Source organism: Desmodus rotundus, chromosome 10, assembly GCF_022682495.2.
Source record: "Desmodus rotundus isolate HL8 chromosome 10, HLdesRot8A.1, whole genome shotgun sequence".
Taxonomy (NCBI): Eukaryota; Metazoa; Chordata; class Mammalia; order Chiroptera; family Phyllostomidae; genus Desmodus; species Desmodus rotundus.
This window is the reverse complement of record NC_071396.1, coordinates 87,329,828-87,353,982: the sequence shown is the minus strand read 5'-3', so window position 1 is coordinate 87,353,982 and position 24,155 is coordinate 87,329,828. Positions and strand designations below refer to the sequence as shown.

Here is a 24,155-nt window from a genome sequence, read left to right as displayed (position 1 = left end):
TATGCAGAAAAAGCTACCTGATAGAGCTTCTCCTCAGTCCCTTTTTGCTTAACTTTAGCAGGTCAAATTCTTGGTAAGCGTCACAGGAGGCAAAGGGCATGGACCAAGCAGGATTAGTTGTGTTGGCAGCCTAAGAGCCTTTTGAAGGGAACACAGCCCATATCCTGATTCCTGCAGCATGAGCTTCAGATGAGGGAACACGTGGGACACTGTGATCAGTCAGGATAGATAACGGCTAGTACGCTTTCATAGGGCTTACTTCACGCCAAGACAGTCTTCTAGGGGCTTTATATCTGTTATCTCATTTACTTTGCAAGGCAACCCTATGAGATGGGACCAATTTTATTTCCACTTTACAGATGAGAAAACTGAGATACACAGATGCTAAGTAATTCTCCCAAAGTCACAGTGCTGGGAAGTGGTGAAGCCGGAATTTGGTATGAGGTAGGCCAGCCTCCAGAGTCCTTGATCTTACTCAGCATGCCTCTCTGCCAAGTCCTCTGGCAAGGAAGAATGACTGGAGCCTCAAAGGGGACTGCTTAAGAGGAAAGGAGATGTGAATTTATGACCCAGAATGAGTCCTAGGGCCTATGGAGGTGCATAGAGACAAGGTGATTTTGGCACAGGATATAGTTAAACCTGGAAATGCCTCAGGACCCAGGCACTCTGGAGAAGCACTTTGAAGAAACAGTGGCTCGGCATGTGGGAACAAGAACTGAAGTATGGAAAACTGCATAAATGGTTGTGGGTGTGGGGATCTAGACCCACAAGGACATCAGCAGGGTGCCAGGCAGGAACTCACAGACAAAAGAGGCCCTGTGGACCAGAATTCAGCTAAGACACCAGCACCCTCCAAGAGGCAGTGTCATGAACAGACAGAGCTTTCAATTTTCACTCTCCCTGCTTTTGGGACAATCTGCAGGTGGGGGATAAGAAACAAGGAACTGTACTTCCTAATAATATGAGCGGTTGAGGTCTTATTGAAGTGACTGATAAAAAAAATAAAAAAAAAAGAAATGACCATATTCACAACCAAAGCAAGTGAAGTGGCTTAGTGGCTTTGTAAGTATTTCTTGAATAGAATCACACAGTGTGTAAAGTGTTTTCAAATATTTTATTTGCTTCTCACAACCACCCTGCAAGGTAGGTAGCACAGGTACCACTGTCTCTGCTTTTCAGATGATGGGACTGCGGATCAGGGGAAATGCCTTGCCCAGGGTCATGGAGCTAGTGGAAGGCACAGCCAAGATGCCAACCCAGGGCTTTACCCTCCAGATCTAGAATTCCCTACCACTGAGCCAGGGGTCTTCTCTATACACCTGAAAAGTTCTGCAACAATGAAAGAAGTGTCATAACTCAGGACAGGAATCCAAGGGAATGCACATTGGTGACTTATTATAAAAAGAGTGGCCCCAGACTCTAGAGAAGCCAAGAGAAGGTCACTGTATCCCCCATGTAGACAACGATGGCTTCAAGGAAGGGGCCTGGGGCTTAAACTTGATTTAATTCATTCAACCAACTCTGTTTTGCAAACAAATGGTTATTTGAAAAGTTGCTGATAAATTCCATCCAGTTATTTTTTTTTAGCAACAAGTTGCTTGGGGCTGATCTGCAAAATAGTCTGCTATTTGATGTAATCCATTTTCCCCAAACTGTTTTATGTGCTAAACAAATCATGGCTATTTTTTTTTTTTCATGTTTGCTTGTTCGTTAGCTTAGAAGCAGAGGCTGTTCAAGGGCAGCAACCCCACCTCCCAATCCCGGCTCCCAACCCCAACACCTGCCCACTCTGGGCCAAGTCCCAGCTGCAGTTATGCTTTGGTGGCAAACACAACTTTCCATCACACACTACCAAGTAACTGGAAAGGGAGACACTAACCTGAAAAGGACCCCCCACATCACAAGTCAGCTCCCTGGAAGTGGGTTTTTATTGGGTGTGGCATAGAGAAATCGCTGAAATGAAAGGAATTATCACTTCTAGAGTCGTCTTTGGATAACAAATTGCTGAAGCCTAAATATCCACAGATTATTCTATCTGAGTTTATCTTGTTGCGACAGCTCCGCATGCTGTAATCAATCACTCTGCGTATCCATAAAACAGCTTGATAGTACACATGTATTCTTCTCAAAATAAAGTTGTAGCATTTACACATAATAACTTATTGGGCTGCAGGCTTTGCCTGACGTATGCTCAATATCATCTGACGTTTTATTGGATCCCACACAAACTTTTGCCTAATATAGTCGTTCTACAGAGAAAAGTTAATTGAAGTCTTGACTATAATAAAAAAAAATTAAAAAGAAAGAGAAGGAACTGAGGCAAGCTTCTCTGGGGCTCAAGAGAGGCCAAGGTGGGGAGAGCCTTGAGGGAGAAGGACAAGGCCCATTCAGAGCCTGACGTCATGTCCATCAGCCCTACCCACTGGTCCTCTGCTACAGGACAGGTCGGTTCAGACCACAGCTGCCTATGTGTAAAACACTCACCATTACCAATTATTAAGTGTGAATGATACAGAGAAGGTGAGAGAGATGGAGGACGAAGGAGAGCTCATGGGAGGGGGTTTCTGAGCAGGAACAAGGCATGGGTGGCCTGTGTATCACAGAACACAAAAGGCCACTTCCACTGACTTAATGGAAGGTTGGGAGAAGTCAAAATGGTGTGAATAGAAGTTTAAAGATTTCTCTATTGACTGTCACTCTTACTGAAATCTGTATAAATGTTATTTATTTGTTGACATTACCTCTATCTCCCCACCCCACCCCGGACTATCAGTTCCATGAGGCAGATACTTGGCTGCCAGGAGCACTGTGGTGTCTGCAGTGCCTATAACTTGTAATAGGCACTCAGCAAGCGACTGATGAATGAAGGGGAAATAAATGAGTGGAAGAATAAATTAGGCCCAAAATACACTACAACTGACACTTTCAGAGAACTGTCACAGGCATTCTACTCTGAGCAGCCCCTCTGGCCAAAGCCCTGTGCTCTACCTTCCTTTCCACCTCCATCTAAAAACTTGCCTGTGCTGTGCCCATGTTCTCAGCAGCTCTCAGCAGTATAACGAACCCCCAAACAGCCAAGGCCAACGGTCATGCTGCTCTTTGTGGGTCCCTCTACCCTCTAGCTTGATCAGAGGGCATGTGGGATATGGAAACCACTTTGGGGGCACACTCTAAGAAACCCCAGAAACTAGGATGTGCTATATAAATAAAGAATGCTTTTTATGTTGCAGAAGTACTCAATGGGTTGGGTAAAATATAGAACTCTGCTGCTATTCATTCTCAGAGCATCAAAATCATCTGTAAAGCTTAACAACTCGATACCCCAGGCTCTACTTTTGGAAGTTGGGATTGAGTAGGTTTACGATGGAGCCTGGACAGCTGCAGTTCCTAAAATTTCACAGATGATCTTGATATGCTCTGAAAATTCAGAACAGCAGGACCAGACAATGGCCAATGTCCTTTTCTTCCTCAATTCCAAGTCCATAGCAGGGATAAATGGTGGTGGAAGGAGACTTGACTTGGGGTGGTGAACACACAATAGAATACATGGATGATGCATTGTGGAAATGTACACCTGTAACCTACACAATTTCATTACCCAATATAAACCCCAATAAATTCGATAAAAAGTTGTTTTTTTTTAATTCCAACTGAGTTTTTAAATGCCCTTTTGGGTAGTGGGAGTGATAAATGAATGTGGTTTTCTTAAAACTCAAAAAGCCTTGTACAAAACAAGTGACTAAAAGTGTGCAAGTTAAACATCTGGTCCCTCTAGTCGTCACTGTCCACTGAGACTGCCACGGTCACTCCCTGCCCTTCTCCTTGGTTTATGAAATTCTTCAACCACCTACATTGCCCTCTGTGTCCTCAACAGCCTCATCAAATCATAGCCATTTGTTGGGGGGAAATGATTGAATATGGTTAATCATGTGAAAATCAGCTAACATTTGGACAAAGAACCTGCCTCAACACTGTCTGGCTAAAACACTGAAATTTGCTGTGGGATGCTCCACTCAAATTCATTCATTCACTCATTGAACAAATATATTTGACCCCTTCCTACCAGGAACTGTGCTAGGTGCTGAGTAGGAGCAGTGAACAAACAGATCCAGGGGCACGATCCTTGCTTCATGTTTAAGCCTCATTGCTTAAGAGTTATTTGCAGTTTCCAGCTTAGTGCTTTAGGAAGTCGATGGTGTAGATAGCTCCCAAGAGTTTAAGACACAACTCTCATGAAAAATCACAGACATTATCCTGATGATTATCCATTCAATCATCTAAGGTTTTGTTCTCACACCCTAGTTGGGATATGAGACTGAGATTTCACGTGACTCTCTCTAGGTGGGGCTACTCTGTCCCTGGAAAAATACAAGTACATAGGCACATCTCTTTTTATTGTGCTTCATTTTATTGTGCTTCACAGATGTTTCATTTTTTACAAACTGAAGGTAAGACCTTCCCCCAGCAAAAAGATTACAATTCACTTTATAGCGATACTCGTTTTATTGCGGTAATTTGGAAATGAACCCGCAACATCTCTGAGGCATGACTGTATACATAAGCACATTGAATTTAACTGTAAACTCTAGAATATTTGCCTTGGCTCCTTTGTCCAGGATGGCTAGACCTTGCTGGTACAGAGCTGTATCATGTGTTTGCCTGGTTACCATGGCTGTGAGATGAGAAAGAAGGCCCCAGAGTATGCTGGGCACAGGGAGAAGCAGATCAGCCTGGTGAATCCCTGCTGCTGAGACCATCAAAGGTATTAGGGGTCAGAATTCTTCCCTCTTCCTGGCCAGTCTGTGTTCCCTGCACAAAGTGGCTGGAAATGGTTTGTGTTGGCCTGGGCCAACTTGAGTAACTTGAGTGTGAGAAGCACAGACTCAAAAACTAGGGATACTCCACCCTAATTCAGTCACAAGAGGCCTCAGTTTTGCTCTCACACTTCTCAGCACTGGCCATTCTGTCTCTCTAGAATGTCTGAACAGCTTCAGGATGACTCTGGACCTGAGAAGTGGTCCAGGTTGGGAGGGATTGACTGCCACACAATATTCAGCCTTTTCATGTCCCAAGTCCTATGGCCAGCAAGTCCCTCCTTTCTTAGTCAGTACTTCTGCTATGCTCAGGATACACCTACCTACCACACTGCACACAGCCTTTCCCTTTAGTTAATCTAAAGCCAGTTTAGGACTTTCAAAAGGAGCCCTCATTAGGAATCCCTGAGAGTACAGAGGAAAGAAATACATGAGTGCAATAATGCTTCACATTTGTATAGCACTTTGCAGTTTGCAAAGCACTTCCACATTCATTACCTCATTTACCCAGCATGAATTCCTTCTCCTAACTTAAGTAAAGCCTAGCCAGAGATTGGCACCAGCTCTGCTAGGAGTTTCTTCCATCCTGGCCTGACCACCGTTCCCCAAACCCACCCCCACACCTGGCAGCACTGCCAGCCTTCTTGGGTCCTGATGGTCTCCACAAGTCTGATTCCTGGTCCCAGGTCTGAGCCCCACTTTCTCTTAGAGGTCACTTTCTAGAAGCATTCCCATTAACTAGTTGCTAATTGGGATTCTAACCATGAAGGAAAGTGAAGTTTCTTGTGTCCAGGTTTGGTCTGTCTCAACTTATTTGTGGGGAACAATAATACCTCATATTCACTGAGCACTTACTGAGTGGCAGGCATTGCTTTTTATGTATATTAACTCATTTCTTCCTCACAAAAGTCATCAGGTAGACAGTATTATCCCCACCTTACAGATAAGAGAGGCTTAGTGAACACAAGTCATATTGTACGTGGTAGAGGTAATCAACGGGTTGGATGGAATACAGGACAATGAGACTGCCATGTCCTTCATTTAGTCATTACTTTGTGAATACATGCATTCAAGATGCATTTTCCACGCTCCTCCTGTATGGCTGGCTGCCACAGAAAACCAGCAATCATTCAGGCATGTCTCTGCCCCAGGAACACCCTGGCTGGCTGGTCCCAATTGGCCTTATCACAGAAGTCCAAACCCGGTCTATGGGCCAGAAAAATTTGTTCAGAGGACACAACACTCATGAGGAGGGGTGTAGGGTACGCCAAGTTGACTGAGCAACAGAATTAAAGGTTTGGAGATAAGAGAGAGCACGGTACCTTCAGCAAATTCAGTACCTCTGGTCGAGTAGGGTGAAGTGGGTTGTATACTGAGTTCAGGGGTATGGGCTTCATCCTGAAACTGCTAAAGCACTCTTGATAGGTTTTAAGCAGAGAGGTGATAGGAGAGGGGTTCCCCCCTGAAGTTATTGTTTAAATTAAACCCTTGCTTATCATCCTATTGTTGTGTAGTTGCCTCTTTCCAAAAAAAAGTAAGGAAGGCTCTCTGGCCATGGGGTGCTGATTAGCTAGTTTTGCCACCTTCCACTGGGTGAAAGATAAGATGATTTTTCTGCATCCTCCATCCTCCATCCTGTTCTCTCTCCTTGACTCGGGGAAGCTGAAGCTCCTCCAGTACAAAAGCTAATGACACATTCCAGGCACATTTCTCTGAATACTTCTAGCTTCCATTTCTTCTGGACTTACCTTTACTTTACATCTACTATAGTCACCTGCTGTTCCTCTATGCTATCAGAGTTTACAAATTGCCTTCCTCTGGCTAATGTCCCATTTGTTGGGCATTAAAGAGCTTAACAGCTCTGTGCTCTTCCCACACTAATGGGGAACTCCTGAAGCCAGGCCAAGGCCAGGTTTGGAGGATCCCAGACAATGGCACCTCCTTGACCTTGGGGAGCACTCGATTTGGCTCAGCATGTGATTTCAGCAGGCATGAGCATAGAGAAGTGAGGGAGAAAGGGGCTGTGGCTTGCCAGGTGGGCCCACCAAAGCAATTCTGAACTGACAGGGTTGCAAGTGGCATAGCCAGCTCCTTCTCATAGCTGAGACCATGTCTTAAATAGGTCTGCAATGTCCACAGCCCCCAGCTCTGAGCACATATATGGCCTTGTCTTTGTCTACCCCCTCTTCAGAAGCAAAGACCTGTTTTGTTTCCACAGATGGGAGGGGTCTCAGAAATTGGACTCTGATCAACCAGTGCTGTGATCAAGGCATGAGACAATGGACACTGCTCCTTTGGGACAGGAAGCCTTCACACTACACACTACTCGGACCACTACAGCCCGAGACACTTGGACAGTGCTGAGACCCATACACAACCGTGTGGGGTGGGTATGTGAGCTGCTTTCAACAGACCCCAAAAGGGGCCCACAGTCCCCTCAAAAGGTTAGTAAACCCTGATTTGGAGGAACTTGCTGATCTACACACACTGACCCTATCTTAACCCTCTGAGCCCAGGGAAGCCCTCCCTATTGCGGGTCTACCCAGTCATATCCAGTTGACCCAACTAGTGCGAACAGGGCAATCATTTATTTCAGTTCAAAGAAATGCAAATTGGGTTAATATCCCTTTCTCTGAACCATCACATATTCAATGTAAACTAATTCATTTCCATAGCAGTGAATTTTTCTAGAAACAAATGATACTCTGTTCTCCACAATTCAAACTAGCACATTTTTTAATGCAACAAACATTTATAAACCACCTCCTCCCTCTGCTTCCCTTCTTCCTAAAAATACCCATTGCAGCACCATCTTCAAGCCTACAGCCTGTCATCCCCAAGTGCTGCATTGTATTTTTATAATGGGACTCTTTCAATCCCAGTCATCAAATTATCCTGTTTATTATTATCCCCATTTTACAGATAAAGGAACTAGGACACGGGAAGTCACCTGACCAGCCCCAAGCTTTACAGTGGGACTATGATAGAGAAGATGTGTTTGCAGGTTAACACAGCCCTGGGAGAGCAGAGGCAGGCAGGCTGGCTTATTCTGCTTCTAGAGAAAGCAAGCACTTAGGGGGAGATGATGCCTGCTGTCTCCTGACACAGGTCAGGGCCAACACAGAAAGGGCCACAGCCAGCAACATGACAGGAGGCCTCCTCAGCCAGTACGCTGGATGGAACTATGTGACAACATGTAAAGGCAGAATTTTTGAGAGGGGCAACGGGAGACTATGGAGTCAGAAGGAGGCTTCTTGGAGAAGCAGCAGCTTAGGATGGGCCTGAAGATCTGGAGCCACAATGGAAAGGGCATTTGACCAGAAACCTGGGCCCTGGGCAGCAGTTGCCACTTCACCTCTACCCCTGACACAGCAGGCTAGTCCCTCCTCTCTCTAAACCTCCATTTCTCAGTGCACATGATGGTGAGGATTCCATGACCTCCAACAGTCTTGCAGGAGCTATAAAGGAGTCTGACCAGGGGCACTGTGTGAAAGGACCCCTGAAATTGCTCACAGTCCCCTCCACACAGTAGGGGAGCCGTCCCCAGCCATGACCCTCATACCAGGCCTTCTGCTGTCTGTCACAAAGCATCTCAGGCTTCCCATTGTGGCCTGTGAGGCTGCTGTGGGGCAGCCAGCTCAGCTAATAATCACACCAAGCAGATTGGAGGATGACGTCACCCTTTATATATACAAAATTTCATGCACGTGCACGCATGCACACACACACAAAATTTTTTCTGAACACAAAGCTCTTGATTTAAAGAACTAAATCCCGGGGATGAGATTATTTCTGGACACCTTCCAGAACCATGAGGGCAGAATCTGGGGACTTCACCTTGGGGCCATCAAAGTGTCATATCCCGGTCCCACCTACCCAAGAGCTGTCTGTCAGCTGTCAAGCTGCAGGTTCCAAGGGCTAAGGAAACTGCTCCGTTTGTCTTTGTCCTCACACCGGCACCCAGGCGTGGCCCTGCGAATGTCTCAGCCCCGGGGTCCCCCGACGCGCTGGGCTGCAGTGGCTGTGTCAGAACCACAGCCTCAGTGCTCTCCTGCAGCAGCACTTGTTATTAATAAACACGCTGCTTCAAGCATTTGCTCACGATTGTTTGATATTTCAGTTTTCAGTAATTTTCTCAGTTAATAATTTATTAAATGGATTATTTGTCATTTCAATTTATTAAAAATTGATAAAGGGCTCATTTCTTTTTTTCCCAAGCTAGGACACAGGGAGAGATATACAGGCCAGAGTACAAATTAAAGGCACCCTACTTCCTTCCCTCACCCTGTCCCCGCCTAGTTGTCTGCACCCAGTGAGCACCCTCAGGTCCTCTTCCTGATGGCTCTGCACCCAGAATCTGCCCTCCTGTCAAGTGATGATGAAGCAGGGTGCAGCCAAGAGGAGGGCCCCAAGAAGGGATTTGTAATGGGGTCCAGACTCGGGGTGTCCAGGAAATATTAGAAAAATGTATATAGGATGTCCTCACCCCCACAAGCCTGAGCCAGGGGGGATGGGACACATGGAACAGGGCCATTCAGAGCTCTTTTGGGTAGCAAGAGCTTTGCAGCTAACCCCTGGCACAGTCATTTAACATATCTATAACCTTTAACTGGTTTCATAGATATGTTAAATAGCTGTGACCCTGCTTTGAGCCAGGGAGATGGGAGTGACTTCCACCCAAGATGGGACTGGGAAGCAACTCCCCCTGGTTACAGGGCCTGCGTGAGAGCGTAGAGATGATTGGCTCCATGCCATGGGGCCACACCTGCCCAGACTTACTGTGGCAGTCCAGTAAAGCTGGAAGAATACGGGGATGCTGGCAGGTGTAGCTGACTGTAGGAGGAGTCGGAAATGGGGCTGCAAAGGAAGATGGGTGCTGGGATTTAAACCTAGGAGCGGCAGCCATAGAAGGAGGGAGGACCACAAGGTTTTGGGGAAGGAAGGAGGAGACCATGGGGTTCCAAAGTAAATGGGGAGTAGACCACTCGGCTCTGAAGTAAAAAAGAGTAGACCATGCGGTTCTGAAGTAAAGGGAAGACCATGTGGTTCTGAAGTAAAAGAGGAGAGAACCATGAGGTTCTGAGGGGAAAGAAAGAGGACCATGTGGTTCTGAAGTAGATAGATAGAGGTCCACGTGGTTCTGATGAAGGGAAAGAGAGGACCACAAGGTTTTGGGGGAGAAAGGAGTAGATCATGCGGCTCTGAAGTAAATAGGGAGTAGACCACGCGGCTCTGAAGGAAGGAGTGAACCACGAGGCTCTGAAGCAAGTAGATAGATAGAGGTCCATGTGGTTCTGAAGTGGGGAAAAGGACCACGCGGTTCTGAAGGAGAGTAGAGAGGACCATGTGGTTTTGGAGTGCTTCTTTTTGCCACGCGGCTTAGGCAGCAGGAGAGACTTTGCAGCCATAGAGAAAAGGGAGAGAGGACTCTTGCTGGTGGGCCATGAGGAGGTGCCACATGGCTTTGGATTAACTGGAGATTGCAGCAGCCACACAGCTGATGGTGCCGGGAGCCTGAATCACGGACTTCTACTTTTCCTGAGACACGGTACCTCGGACTGGGCACAGGGAGAGGGAAGGACTGTGCATCTGTGGGTATTCTAAAGGACTGCAGTATCTTATTGAAGACATTAAGTCATTACTCTTAAGTCTGTGTAACTTTTAAATAAACAATTCCTTTCCTTTTCACCAGTCTCTGGCATTGAGAGACGTCTTTCCTCTGGCGGCGGGCATTTCGAACCTAGCAGGTGGGCGTGGGGGGAAGGAACCTCCAGAGACAGAAAAGGGGAATCCTTTCTGTAATAATTTATCGTGAACCCCCCCCCCCGCCCTGCTCTGTAACAATGAGGCTGGAGAGGTACGCTCCCACCCCTCCCCAGCCACCTCCACCACTCATCCCTTGACTTCTTAACTTGGTAATCCCCCCAACCACACTGGAAACTCAGGGCCTCTGGCTTCCCCACTCAGCGAAGAGAACACCTTACCAGCTCCTTCAGCATGCTGAAGACTGCACAGAGTCCTCTCCCATGGGGGCTGCACTTCGAAGAAGAAGCTTGCAGCGAACACTCAAATGGCTACCTGCTCTCCCGTGGGTGATACCCACACTGATAGGCAGCTTTCTTGTCTTTGGTGTTATTAATTACTTCATGGTTTCTATATTCTGATCATGGCTCTGCCTCTGCTTACAGAACAAGCATAGGAAGGCACTTGAGGAGAAAACATAAGCAGGACAGTCTCCTGTTTCTTTTCCTCTACTTTCTCCTCCCCATCTTCCTTCTCTCCCTGTGCTAGGCTCTTCTCGTCTGTACTCCTTCTCTCTCTTTCCACTCTCTTGCCATTGCCACAAGCTTTCTAGCTTCTCTCCTCCTGCTTCTTTCTTTATTCTTCTTTCCCTAGCCTTTTTTCTCTCTGCCCCGCCTGACAAGGGCTTGGGATGCTCACACTGGTGAAAAGCCAGGATTCCGTCCTCTGTGGAGCCTCACTGAGGCAGTGATGGAACTCCACCACCAGCTCCCTGGGGTCACAATGGCTCTGCGGCTGTTTCTTGGGCTGAGAGCTAAACCCCAAATGCCTGGGTCCCAACCTCAGGTCCCAGGGGGCCCACCCAACCACAGCAAGAAAAAGTGAAGTGCTCTTAGGATCAAAGCTGAAGCAGATGAAGGCCCAGCCAGCCACTGGCAGAACCCTAAGGGCAGAGAAAGAGGAAGAAATCAGGGGTGGGCACGAGGGTGAGCATAGAAACAGCACCCCCTCAAAGTCACTTTACCCAAGAGGGTTTGGTCATCATTTTGCCATTTCTGTCTGCCTTCACGGGCTCCTTGAGACCCCATGTATCACTGTTTTCCAGAGCACTTTTCCCCAAGATGAGTTTAATGGCCTTATAAAAGTCACATTGTGCACAAATTGGGAAGTTTCTGAAGCATCGCGACGGCTCTCATGCATATACACTTGCAAAGTTCCCACAGCTGAGCAGGGAAGGCAATTCAAGGCACAAAAACATCCTTGGGTAAATTACTTCCTATTAGTATGTCACATATTTCTTAGATATGACTGTAGTTTCAGGAGGTGACAGCAGCAGTTGACAATAAAACTTTGCACTTCTTTTTATTTATATTTTCCATGCCTTTCTATTTCATTTGTTTTGTTTTTTCTTTTCCCTCAAAGTTACCTAGTATCATATCCAATTCGTCATCTCCTTGCTCCCAGGGAAACAATGTCCTCCACCCCCAGGTTTTCCTGACTCCCTCCCTGGGGGGTTGTCCAAATAAACAGGTAACCTCAAGTGCCAAGCAGGAAGCTCAAAGGGGCCCTCATAGCATCCTGTAGATAGGACGCTTGGGGTTGGGGCTTTTTCAACTCTCCTCTTGTTCCTCCCAATTGCATTCCTAGCCACAGCTTCCTGCCTTTCTCCACTGAACAATGACCGTGTACCTAGACCTGAGCAAGATGAGCTGTAAGAAGTGAGAGAAGACAGGAGTTCATGGTGTGGTTCCTGAAATAAAACCTACCCAGTGAGACAGCCTCATCAAAAAAACAGAAAATATATGATAAGTGACAAGGTAACTACTTTAACCTAGCCAAACTTCAGGAGCTGGGCTGAAGGGGACCAAGGTCGGGTTAAAAGAGGCTGTAACCTAAAGTTAGGCTTTGATGGCCAGGTTCTTTGCATACACAGAGACACCTCTGCATTTAAGAAGTGTATCTGGGTGGAGAATGACAAGGTAATGCTCTGGCACGAGTCCCCAGGAGGGAATTGATCTCCTGAGCAAGAACTTTCTCTCCATTGCCCTAAGATCTTAAAAAGTCCCTCAAGCACAGGGAAGGTCCAGTTTGCCAGACTTTGGGCTAAGAGTGAAACGCATGAGGCCCTCTAGCCCATCCCAAAATCCTACATCTTGCAGCCTAGACCCCTCCCTTCTCCCAGGTAAAGATGCCCCAAACATCAAGGGGATGACCTCTTGGGAATCTCTGTCCTCCAAGCACAGGTCGGAATATTTCCTGGCCTTTTCACTTTGCCATCTATTCCCTCCTCCCACAGCCTAGAGAATTCAGAATCTCACACTCTCCTAGGGAAGATAAAGTCTCGCCTCGCCTTCAGCTCTCTGACTCCCTGGTTCCCTTCCTGCTCCAATTCTCCCACCCACAGGGGCCTGATCTGGTTCCCCTCCCAAGCTCAGAACCATCCACAGGGCTAATAGCAGCCTTGTACCTGCTCCCCAGATGGGTGTCCCCAGAACACTCATCTCATTTGCCTCAGAATTCAGGTCTGAAATCTCCCAGCTTAAGTTTATGGCTGAAGAAGAGGTTCAGCTATTCTGCCTGGAATGTTGCAATCCCGTCTGTATAAAATGATAGAATCCAGATGCTAAAGAAACATCAGAACCACAAAATGCAAAGAATACCCCCATCCACTGAGGAGAAAGGTGGATAGCAGGGTACAGGATGAAATGGGCTTTTTAAACGGGGCAACTCTGAAATTGGTAGAAAATGAAGGAATTTTTTATACAATTAGACAAAGGAAATGAGGGACAGATTAAGAAATAAGAATTAGGGAAGGAGGGTTAGGAAGTAGTTCTGTATAAAAGCCATAAAATGGTTATTTTTAACTTTTCAGCCAAAAGTTTTAATACTTCATTCATTGAACAAGAGGGAAAGTCTATCACTTTCCCTCAAATAATAACAACGCTGTCAGATCACCCTCCTAACTGTGAACTGTCCTTTTTTCTTTTTTTTTTTTTTTTTTGGTGGTCAGTATAGAAATACCCTGACTATTTTACGATTTTTTGAATCTCAATTCTCTACTACTTATAATTCAAAATTGCATCGCCCCTCGCCTTCTCCCAAGACTCTTAATTTCTCTTCTCTCTCCACCATTATTTATTTAAGCCTTCTAACTGTATTATTTATTTTAACACCATATCTGTATTATTTATTTTACTGTAGCTCCATAACGATATTATTTAAGTCTATAAAATAAAGCTTTTTCCCTTGAACTCTCTGTGCAAAATAAAATTGTATTGTACTGAAACATTCTTTGAAATGCCCTTCTTTTCTACCACTGGATAATAATAATAATACTTTGCATTTATACAGTACCTTTCATCCTGGGATTATTTAAGTCTGCAAAAGCAGTCTGTCTGAATTCTCTATGCAAAAATCAAGTTGTATGATAATATTCTTTGAAATGCCCATTATTATTCCACCACTTGCTGGTACAGAAATGCTATGTCTTTGTGCACTACTTTTCACCTCGGAATTTCCAAGTGGCTCTCTCATTAATACTCACCTACTTAGAAATGGCCATGTGAATTCTGTCCCCACTTTCTGAATGGTGGAAAGGAAGCAACAGGAAGACCTCCATGGTCAGAACATATGTGAAAATCCCACCTCACAGCTACTCTCTGCCATTGGAACAGCTCCTCACAATCTCTCTCCTCCCATCCATCATTCAGATTTATCAAAGGAATGTGGGCTGAGCTCTGCAGCCAGACTGCCGGGATTTACTTATACGCATTCCCAAGGGCTACATCCTGGGCAGGTCCCTCCCCGTCTTGAAGCCTCAGTTTGCTCAGCTGTACTCAGCATCCTCCCAATGCCTGTGCTTACCTCAGACCTCTCTCATATCCTGAACTGTCCTTTGTACTCCTGGCCACTTGTTCATCCTCCAAAACCCAAGTCCAAGTCCACTCTAGAAGAGCAAATGGCAGCCCCTTATGTCTCCAGTAATGGCAGCCGGTAGCCATCACTTTGTTTTTGGATGGCCTTTTGGTCTTAAGTCTCAGGCAACACATCCTGTTGCTAGACTACATGTTATTTTGCATGGTTTTTGACTTTCTTATGATTGAACTTTCATGTATTAATTGATTCACTCAACAAATATTATTGGGTATCTACTATGTACTGGGCACTTGTTTTGGCTCTAAGAATACAGCTGTGAACAAAATCAAACACCCCAGCAACCTCAGAGCTTAAAAATCACGTGGGATAGAACATTCACCATCAGGTCTGTAAAGCTAAGCCATAGCAGGACTCCCGCTTCTTCTCTCCTGGCTCTCCAGGTACTGAACAGAGCACGGTGTACACAGCAGGGGAGCAGAAGATATTTTTACCTGGTTTTTAAAATATTAATGATAAGGAGCTAGAGGTCTTTGAAATTATAATTTCAACAGTTTCCCTAGTTTCAAAAAACATTTTTTAAAAGTTGCCTCCAGTCCCAACCTGGTAATTAAGTCCCTAAGTATCTTTATAGTGTTTTATGTGGTCTGTGTAACTCTTACCAGAAGTTAACTATCACTGCTAAGTAATCAAGTCTACAACCTTCAGTTGCTCATCTGTCACATGGGCTGGTGCTGTCAGGTGTTATTGGAAGAAAATGATGAAGACAGCCACTGTGTGGTACGCATAGGCCAGTGCCATGCCTAACTCCCAAGAGCCGCTCAACAAACCACAGTATTACATCCTTTCCCTTCTTGATGCTCTGGTCCTAACTCCATGTAACAACTGAGACCAAAATGTATGGGCTGATGAAAAGGGCTGTTTCCTCTCCCCTAGTAGTTTCCTCCTAGAGAAAACCCTAGATCATAGGGCAGGACCCCTGTCTCTTTTGGGGTTTGTCCCCAAGCCCTAAGCACTCTGTGGCCTTCATTAGAGGCAACACACACCACAACAATGGGTCCTGGCCTTGCTCTGTGCCCTGTCAAACTTCCATCTTCATTTGCTCTTTTGATCCCCTCTCCTCACCATTTATTGTATCCTTTGTATGTTGGATTCTTTTAGTACTTTGCATTCTTCCCCAGGATGTTTCACCCTAATCAATGTCCAAGCAAATATTGCTCCTTATCTCATTCCATTTCCATCTTGGTGTGCCCACAGGAAGAAAATGGTAGAGATGCTCGATAAACATTTTTTTTGCATAGAATTTGGTTTTACTATGTGAACTATATGAAGCAGTTATAATTGCCCCCACTTTAGTAGATCAGAAGGGGATATCTGCTTTCTCCAAAGCTCCCCTGACTGACTTCCTGCTCATGCTGCTTCCTTTCCCTCAGGGAAAGGTACTTCCTCTCCAAGGCTGCACATCATGTGTCCTTTCTGAGCACCTCTTCTTGCCTATAATTATGCTGGGTCCTGAGGAGACATTAAGGAGGAAGTCACAGTCCTGTGTATGCAGACACCACAGTCTGGCAGGGAACATTCAGAAATAGACAACCAAAATACTATGTGGATATACCATGAAATAAAGCACAGGGTCCTATGGGGCATAGACTCCAGTCTCCTAGCACAGTTATACTAGGTTAAAAAGCCTTCCTGAGACATGGAGTGAGCCAAAGATAAGAGTTGGGGAGATGGTAGTTATTCAGGCAGAGGGAGCAGTGCAGAGGTCCTGACAAGCAGAGTATGTTCAGAGAACTAGAGTAGTTCAGGGTCTCTGTAGCCAGGGCCATATCCCGAAGTGCCTTCTGAGCCTCATTAAGGAATCCAGGCATTGCCCTGAGGTTACCAGAAAGGCAATAAAGTCACTGTAACAGATTAATCAGAGAAAACATGACTAGATAGTCCAGTAGGGGCAGAAGTGGACACCAGAAAGTCAAAGAGTCCCTGGCTGGTGTGGCTCAATTGGTTGGAGCATCATCCAGTAAACTGGAGGGCTGCACAGGTTCGATTCCCAGTCAGGGTACATGCCTGGGTGGTGGGTTCAGTCCCCAGACAGGGCACATAAGATAGACAGCCAGTTGATGTTTTTCTCTCTCTCTTTCTCCCATGGAAGAAAACCCCTCTCTCTCTTCCCTTGAAGAACCCCCCTTGAAGAATTAAGAGGATTCACTTAGAAAATATTTGTTTATTATCTTAATAGAAAAATAGTCTTATATGTAGGAAACCCTAAATAGTACATACACACACACACACACACAGATAGAGCAAATAAACAAATTCACCAAAGTTGCAGGATACAAAATCAACACATTAAAATTAATTGCATTTCTACACACTAATAATAAACAATCCAAAAATAGAATAAAAAATAATTCCATTTACAAAACCATCAAAAAGTATAAAATACTTAGAAATAAACTTATCCAGGGAGGCTAAAGACTTGTACACTGAAAACTACAAAATGTTCCTACAAAAAAAAAAGTTACAAACAAATGAAAAAGACATCCTGTATTTATGGGTTGGAAGACAATGTTGTTAAGATGTCCATATTACCCAAAACAATCTGTAGACATAATACAATCTCTACCAAAATTACAATCATGGGGTTTTTTTTGCAGAAATAGTCAAATATATCTTAAAATTTGTAGGAAATCTCAAGGGACCCCAAAACCAATACAATCTTGAAAAAGAACAAAGTTGAAGGTCTCATACTCCCCTATTTCAAACCCTACTACAAATGTACAGTAACAAAAAACAGTTTCATACTGGTATAAATACAGATATATAGACAAGTGTAATAGAATAGAGAGCTCAGAAATAAACTTTCACACATATGGCCAAATGAGTTTCAACAAGAGTGCCAAGAACATGGAACGGGGAGAGGTCAGCCTTTTCAACAAATGGTACTAGGAAAACTGGATATCCCAAGTGCAAAAATATGAATTTGAACCCTTACCTTATACCATATATAGAACAACTCAAAATGGTGAGCATATGAGATGAAAACTAAAACTATGAGAAGAAAACATAGAAAAAACATTTCATGACACAGCATCTGGCAAAAATTTCTTGGATATGACAACAAAAGCACAAGCAATAGAAACAGAAATAAATTGAACTACATCAAAGTTTTAAATTTCAGTGCATTGAAGGATACAATCAACAAAGTAAAAGGCAACTCACAGAAGGAAAAAAATACTTGAAAATCACATATCTGATAAGAGGATAATATTCATAACATATAAAGAACTCATACAACTAAAAAAACCCACTTGATTAAAAGTGAACAAAGGGCTTGAACAGACATTGCTCCAGAGAAGACATACAAATAGCCAAGAAACATATGAAAAGATGATAAATAACACTGACCATTAGGGAAATGTGAATTAAAATCACAGTGAGATTTTATATCCCACCATTAGAATGGTCACTACCAAAAACAGAAAATAACAAGTGGTGGCAAGAAGGTGGAGAAATTTGCACCTGGTGCAGCGCTGGAAACGCAAAATGGTGCAGCTGCTATGAAAAAACAGTATGGCAGTTCCTCAAAAAAATTAAGCGCAGAATTACCATATTATCCAGAAATTCCATTTCTGGGGATATAATCAAAATAATTGAAAGCACAATCTTCAGAAAATATTTACACACTCATGTTAATAGCAGCAATGTTTACAAGAGCCAAAAGGTGGAGGCAACCCAAGTGTCCTTTGATAGATAAATGTATAAACAAAAGAATAAGCATCGGAATGTTATTTAGCCCCAAAAAGGAAATTCTGATACATGCTACAACATAAATGAACCTTGAAGAAATTATGCTAAGTAAAATAAGCCAGTCACGAAACACAAATACTCTATGATGTCACTAACATGAGGTTTCTAGCGGACTCGAATTTGTAGAGACAGAAAGTAGAGAAGGGTGATGGCAGGGGATGAAGGGAGAGTGAAGGGGAATTGTTCGGTTAGTTACAGAGTTTCAGTTTTGCAAGATGAAAATCTGGAGATTGGTTGCACAGCAATGGGAATGTACTGAGCACTACTGAACTGTACCTTTAAAAATGGCTGTGATGGTAAATTTCATGTTATGTGTATTTTACCACAGTTTTAAAAAAATTTAATGCAACTGAGAAAACAAATGTTTCTAAAAGCTATTCAGCTTTGCTTCCAAAATTCAACCTGGGATTATTTTCTTCTACATCAATAACAGCCTTTCCTCCCTGTCCCCCCAGAACCAACTGAAGGACAGATATGGAAGTCCAACGAAAAGGGAACAAATGCTCAGCTCTACTGCAGATAAGAGCTGACTGGAGAGCATAGGTTCAGCTCTGTGGCCAAGTGAGCTGGCCAGTCCTTCACCCCTAAATGAGAGTACCCACAGCTGAGCAACCTCTGGCTTCTCCTGCTCTGCACATCATGGTGGAGAAGACAGGAGCCAGGATCCTGCAGACAGGCTGCCTCACACCAGAGGGAGAGCAAAGCCTGAGCTCAGCATCCTCCACCACCACCACCACCCAGCTCCTCCTCTCCATCACCTGAGGAAAGGAGACTGGGGAGAAGCCAGGAGTATACACGACACCCCAGTTGGGAAGTGGGGAGCATGTGTTCTGCCTGAGAGATACTAGGCAAATTAAGAATTGGCCCAACTCAATGTTTGCAAAGTTTTATACTGAATTATTCAAAGAGTAAGACACAGTCAAGTGGCCACCTCGTCGCCCCTCCTCCACCACCCCGACTTTCCTCCCATGGGATCTGAGATTCCTCAGAAGACTTGCTCTGGGTGGGGAGGAGAAGTATGTGAAGGAAACTTGACTGGTCAGCAGCCCCCAGCAGCAGTGAGGTGCTGGGTCTACTATCCCCACTAACCTTTTTGTATTTGCAGCTGGGGGTTAAGGGTAAGGGTCTGGGTTCATCTGCAAAAGCCCAACCCCTCCTCCTTGAAGCATGAAGCTATTGAAATACACCACATGGACTAGAGGAGGCCTTATCTAAGCCAAATGGCAGAAAAAGAGAGCAAGATCCTTTCAAAAAGTAGAGGCCACAGTTCATTTCAGGGCTCTCCCAGGGGAGGGCAGTTCTGGAAGGGTTACTTGACTGGTACTAGTCCTGCCTGCTAACCCCTTCTTTCCTGGTACAAACATGGGGGATAGAAAGCTCCCTGGGCGTGAGAAAGGGGCACGTGAGCCTGGGCTTTCTTGCTGTGAAGTGCCCTGGGGTTTGCTTGAGGGAGAAGCATCCTCTCCCACATCTGGACAAACTCAAGAGGTCCACTTGGAAGTGAACTTGGAAGTAGAGAAACAGTCAGGTAACTGATTCTCCAAACCAAGACTACAGAAAGAGCAGGAACATTTTATAATAAGAATAACCTTAATAGTAATTTTTTAAATATTTAGTAAAAAAAAAGCACAAGTGCTTTTTCCCACAACCCTTCAGATGCCTCAGAAAGATGTGCCATCTTTTCCTGAGGCTTGACATCCCCCAAACCCCATGGCCCACCCTGAGAACACAGGGGTCTCAAAATCAGAAATGCCGGTGGGTGTTTTCCTACGGCACAGCCTCCACCCTACCTTGCACCATGGAGCCAGTCTGTGGACCTTTTACCACAAAGCGGAATGAGCGATCTTTTAGGTAGGCAACACAAATCAACAAATCCCCAATCTCCATTCCAGAAATCCACTCAAATTCTTCCCATAGCAAATGGAGCATCCCCTCCAGAGCTGTATGAGTGGAAAAGGAAATATGGCATGCAGCCAACAGAGAGAGAAAGCACTGGGCTCCTAGGTATGTTTGTGGGGCTTTAGGACCAGGAAGGCTCATGGAATGTGGAGCCAGTTTCTGAAACTCAGCAGACACAGGGCTAGCTGCCAGCATGGGTCACAGGGCCGAGGACTGGCTTTCTGAAGAGCCGGTTTCAGAATCGATTAAGCAGCAGGGCTATTTATTGACCACCTTACATTCCACAGAAAGGGGAAAAAAATAATCCACCACAAAAAATGAAATCTTGTCAGTAACCCCAATAGGCTTGCCCACCAACTAACGAGGACAAGGTAAATTTGAGCTCAATTTACTCAGATGGATAATAAAACTTTCAATTATGGTTGCATTATTTGTTGCTATATGGCTGAAAGATTAGGTGACAATATGCAAAAAATAGTTTCTTCATATTATAATATTTAGTAATGTCATTTTATTTTTTATATGTTTCATTAAATTGTTTTGTGGCTTTATTATCTACCCAGATGCACAGCCCAGAAATACAATTATTCAGATTTAGAAGCAATAAAATTTGGCATGCATTTTCTCGTATTCAGAATTCCTGCATGTTAAAAAGAAATTATAGCATTCTTCCCACATTGCACCGCTCTGAGGCCCTCACAGACCCATTCATTAACCGAAGACATTACAGAAAGCACACCATTTAGGTTAAAGGGCCCTTCGGATAACAGATATGCATGCACGAAGCAAATATTTCAGTGTAGCCCCGCCTTTTGATTATGACAATAATAGAGGCAAACGGATATGCGTTTGCCGTAATGTGCTGCTTGGTGATGGATCCATCGAGTGGTGAAAACTCTGATTGCGAAGCAGCACACAGAGAAAGCATTATGACAACAAAACCTATCTTCATAACTATCAGAAAGTGGGAGTTTTACTACTTGGAGAAAAGGGAAAGCTTTCCAGGGAATTGTAGTTCAGAAGAGTTCTATAAGATGCGAATCCTGAACATACTTCAATTGTCCGTAGAGCTGTGGGTAGAGACAGGTATGAGTTGAGAGATGGTGATCCCTCTGGCCAGAAATATTTCTTCCAAGTCACAATCCTGGGCCTTAGACCCACCCCTATTTAAGTGCAAATAAACACCCTGGGGATATTTCTCCTCCACTGGGATCCCAACAAATATTTAACATATAGTAACTTGAAATCATGGACACCAAAATGCAGATATATTAGAAATATGGCATAAGACTATGTCAAGTGTTAGTTCTGTTCTGAGGATACTTGATGGTGTCAAAAGAAGACAAAAGGCACCAAAATGTGATTTTTACACACTCAACATAGGAAAAATAAGTCACAAATTGGAAAAATATATTTGCCACACATACTTCCAACAAAGAATTAGCACTGAGAATACACAAATAACTACTCAAAACCATATGGAACAAACAAAATGGCAGAAAGGAACAGAATATATGAACAATCATCTCACAGAAGAAAATACACATGGCTGATACACATTTGAGGAAACATCAAGAAAATGCATAATGACATGCCTTTGATACCTATCTGGTTGGCAAAATGAAGAAGGATGACAATATCAATAGTCAGAGGTGACACAGATCCACAGGATTGCTAGGGGGAGAGGAAACTAGTAAAACATCATTGGAAAAAACTTGGCATTATCTTATAAAGTTAACTAGTCATATGTCCTGCAGCCCCAAATTCCATTTCTGGGTATGTACTCAAGAGGAACGTATACATATGTGCACCAGGAAAGGTGTACAAAAGTATTCGTAGCAGTACTGTTCTTGGAAGCCAAAATCGGGAACCATCCCAAACAGATAAGTGCATCTGGAGCGCTGCACAATGCAATGTTGCGAGGCACTCAAACCTAACGAACTGCAGCTACGCTCAACAGTATGGTTCACTCTTGGGATTACAACATTGTTGAAAAAAAGTGGGTTCCAAGAGACTACAAGCAACATGATTTCTTTTTCTAAAAACTTAAAAATAACAAACCAAGCAATATAATCTTAGGAATGTACATACATAATAAAATGATGTTAAAGGGAAAGATAAGCACAAGATTCAGAAAAGTGACTAGATCGCTGGGGGAAGCAAGCAATGAGCTAGAAAAGCCACACAGAAGAGTGGGCAAGTTACGCAGGCGCTAGTTCCTGTGACAAAAATGCACTCTTTGGTGTTTATGACCACACACACCCAACACACACATACACACACACATGCGCGTGCCAAAAGGAGGCCATATAAAGTTATACAGGCAAGGACAGCAGTGTGTCAGGGACCAAAGATTAACCCGATTCTAAGCACTGAAAATATTATGTGATTATTTAGTGTTCAGGTCCCTTTGATGCACATTTGTATATCTATTTCATCACACACTCACCAGAAGAAAGTGTGAGTTATTTTTAAATGGACAATTAAAAGTAATCTATTGTTATAATGAAGATGAAGCAGCAGCAAAGCAGGCATTTCCTATGCTGAAAATTCTGATCATAAAAACATAAGTGAGAGAGGAGGAAGCTAGACAAACCTGACAAAGACAGAAAGAGCAATAATGACCCAGCTTGTGTAACTTACCTGCAGTGTAACGGTTTTCCTCAAAAGGAAAGCCGCAGAGGGGCAGGAAGGCTTATGTACACAAACGAGGAGACATCATCCAGTGCGATAGTCCTCAATCTCAATTACCTCAAAAAAGCAGCAGGCGAGCTTTGAGAAAATACGGATGTCTGAACCCAACCCTCTGAAATTCTAAAATCCATTCATCTAATTCAGGGTAATATCAGAATGTTTTTATAAGTCCCAAGTGTTACTAATGTGTTACCAAAGTGGAGAACCACTAATCCCGTGGGGAAAACATTAGGCTTGGAATGAGGTTACCTAGGTGTTCTAATCCCATGTCTTCTACTAGCTACAGAAATTTTGACCCAATAATTCTATTTCCCTGAACCTCTTTTTCCTCATCTCTAAAGTGGAGGGTGTCAAGGGTGAGGAGGAGGGACCAGTGGACTGATGACATCTAAAGATCCTCAGAGACTAATTTCATGACCTCCTTTCCTATTTACATTCTAGACAAGAAGAAGAGTAATCTCAGCAAAAGGGGCTTCACTGGCTTAAATGCAGGGAACAGGAAATGTGAACAAGTCATCAATTTCCTGGCTGGATGACTGGATATTGCCTAAAGTGTGATTAATTAAAGAGGTACTATATAGTCTGTGGTTAAAAGCAGGTGCTAGGAAACTTCCAATCACGGTAACTCAATGAATTCCCACTCTAACAAGCCTCTCTGCTGCAAGGAGTTAAAAGCTTAAAAGAGAAAACCAATAAAACCATAGCCAAGCTCAAAAAACAAGATAACAATGGCTGTGGACCAGAAAAAGGAGAGAAAATCAACGGATTGATTAGACTCATGGGTCTCCTGGGCCCCATGAAGCAGGAGCCTTAGAGTTTGGCTTCTGTAGGTTAACAAAGACCCAAGGAGACCCAAGTTAGAAAACCACCTAGGATCACTGCATGAAGCTGGGCTGGGCAGAGCTCTCAAATACGTGAAAGGAGGCTGGGGAAAATGGTAGCCTGCTGCCAGGGCCAACAGGTTTGTGAAGATATTGAACAGTGAAACTGGCGGAAAAAAACAAGTCATAAACTATTGTCAGGAAGTGAGGCTAGACAACCACAGATTCTATGACTGGATATGAGAAACCTCGACATCAACCCAGAACAAGAGCCCCAGCACATGAACCCAGCAGGAGGCAACCACAATATTTATATGAATGAAAGTATCAAAATCGGCTTCCCTAAAAACCACTAGATATAGATGTAAAGGTAAATAGTAAATCTACAAGAAATAGACAAGTCATATTTTTTACTTTATTTTTATTGTTTACGCTATTACAGATGACCCCATTCCCAACCCTTGCCCTCCTCCCCACCCCCACACTCGCCACCCCCCTTCCC

General features: G+C 44.1%; 1 long non-coding RNA gene across 6 annotated transcripts in view; it reads right to left on the bottom strand.

Annotated features, from left to right (window-relative positions):
- The window catches only part of LOC112322813 (uncharacterized), a 66,543-nt gene that overhangs the window by 12,104 nt on the left and 30,284 nt on the right, over positions 1–24,155 (bottom strand). The window lies entirely within an intron of this gene.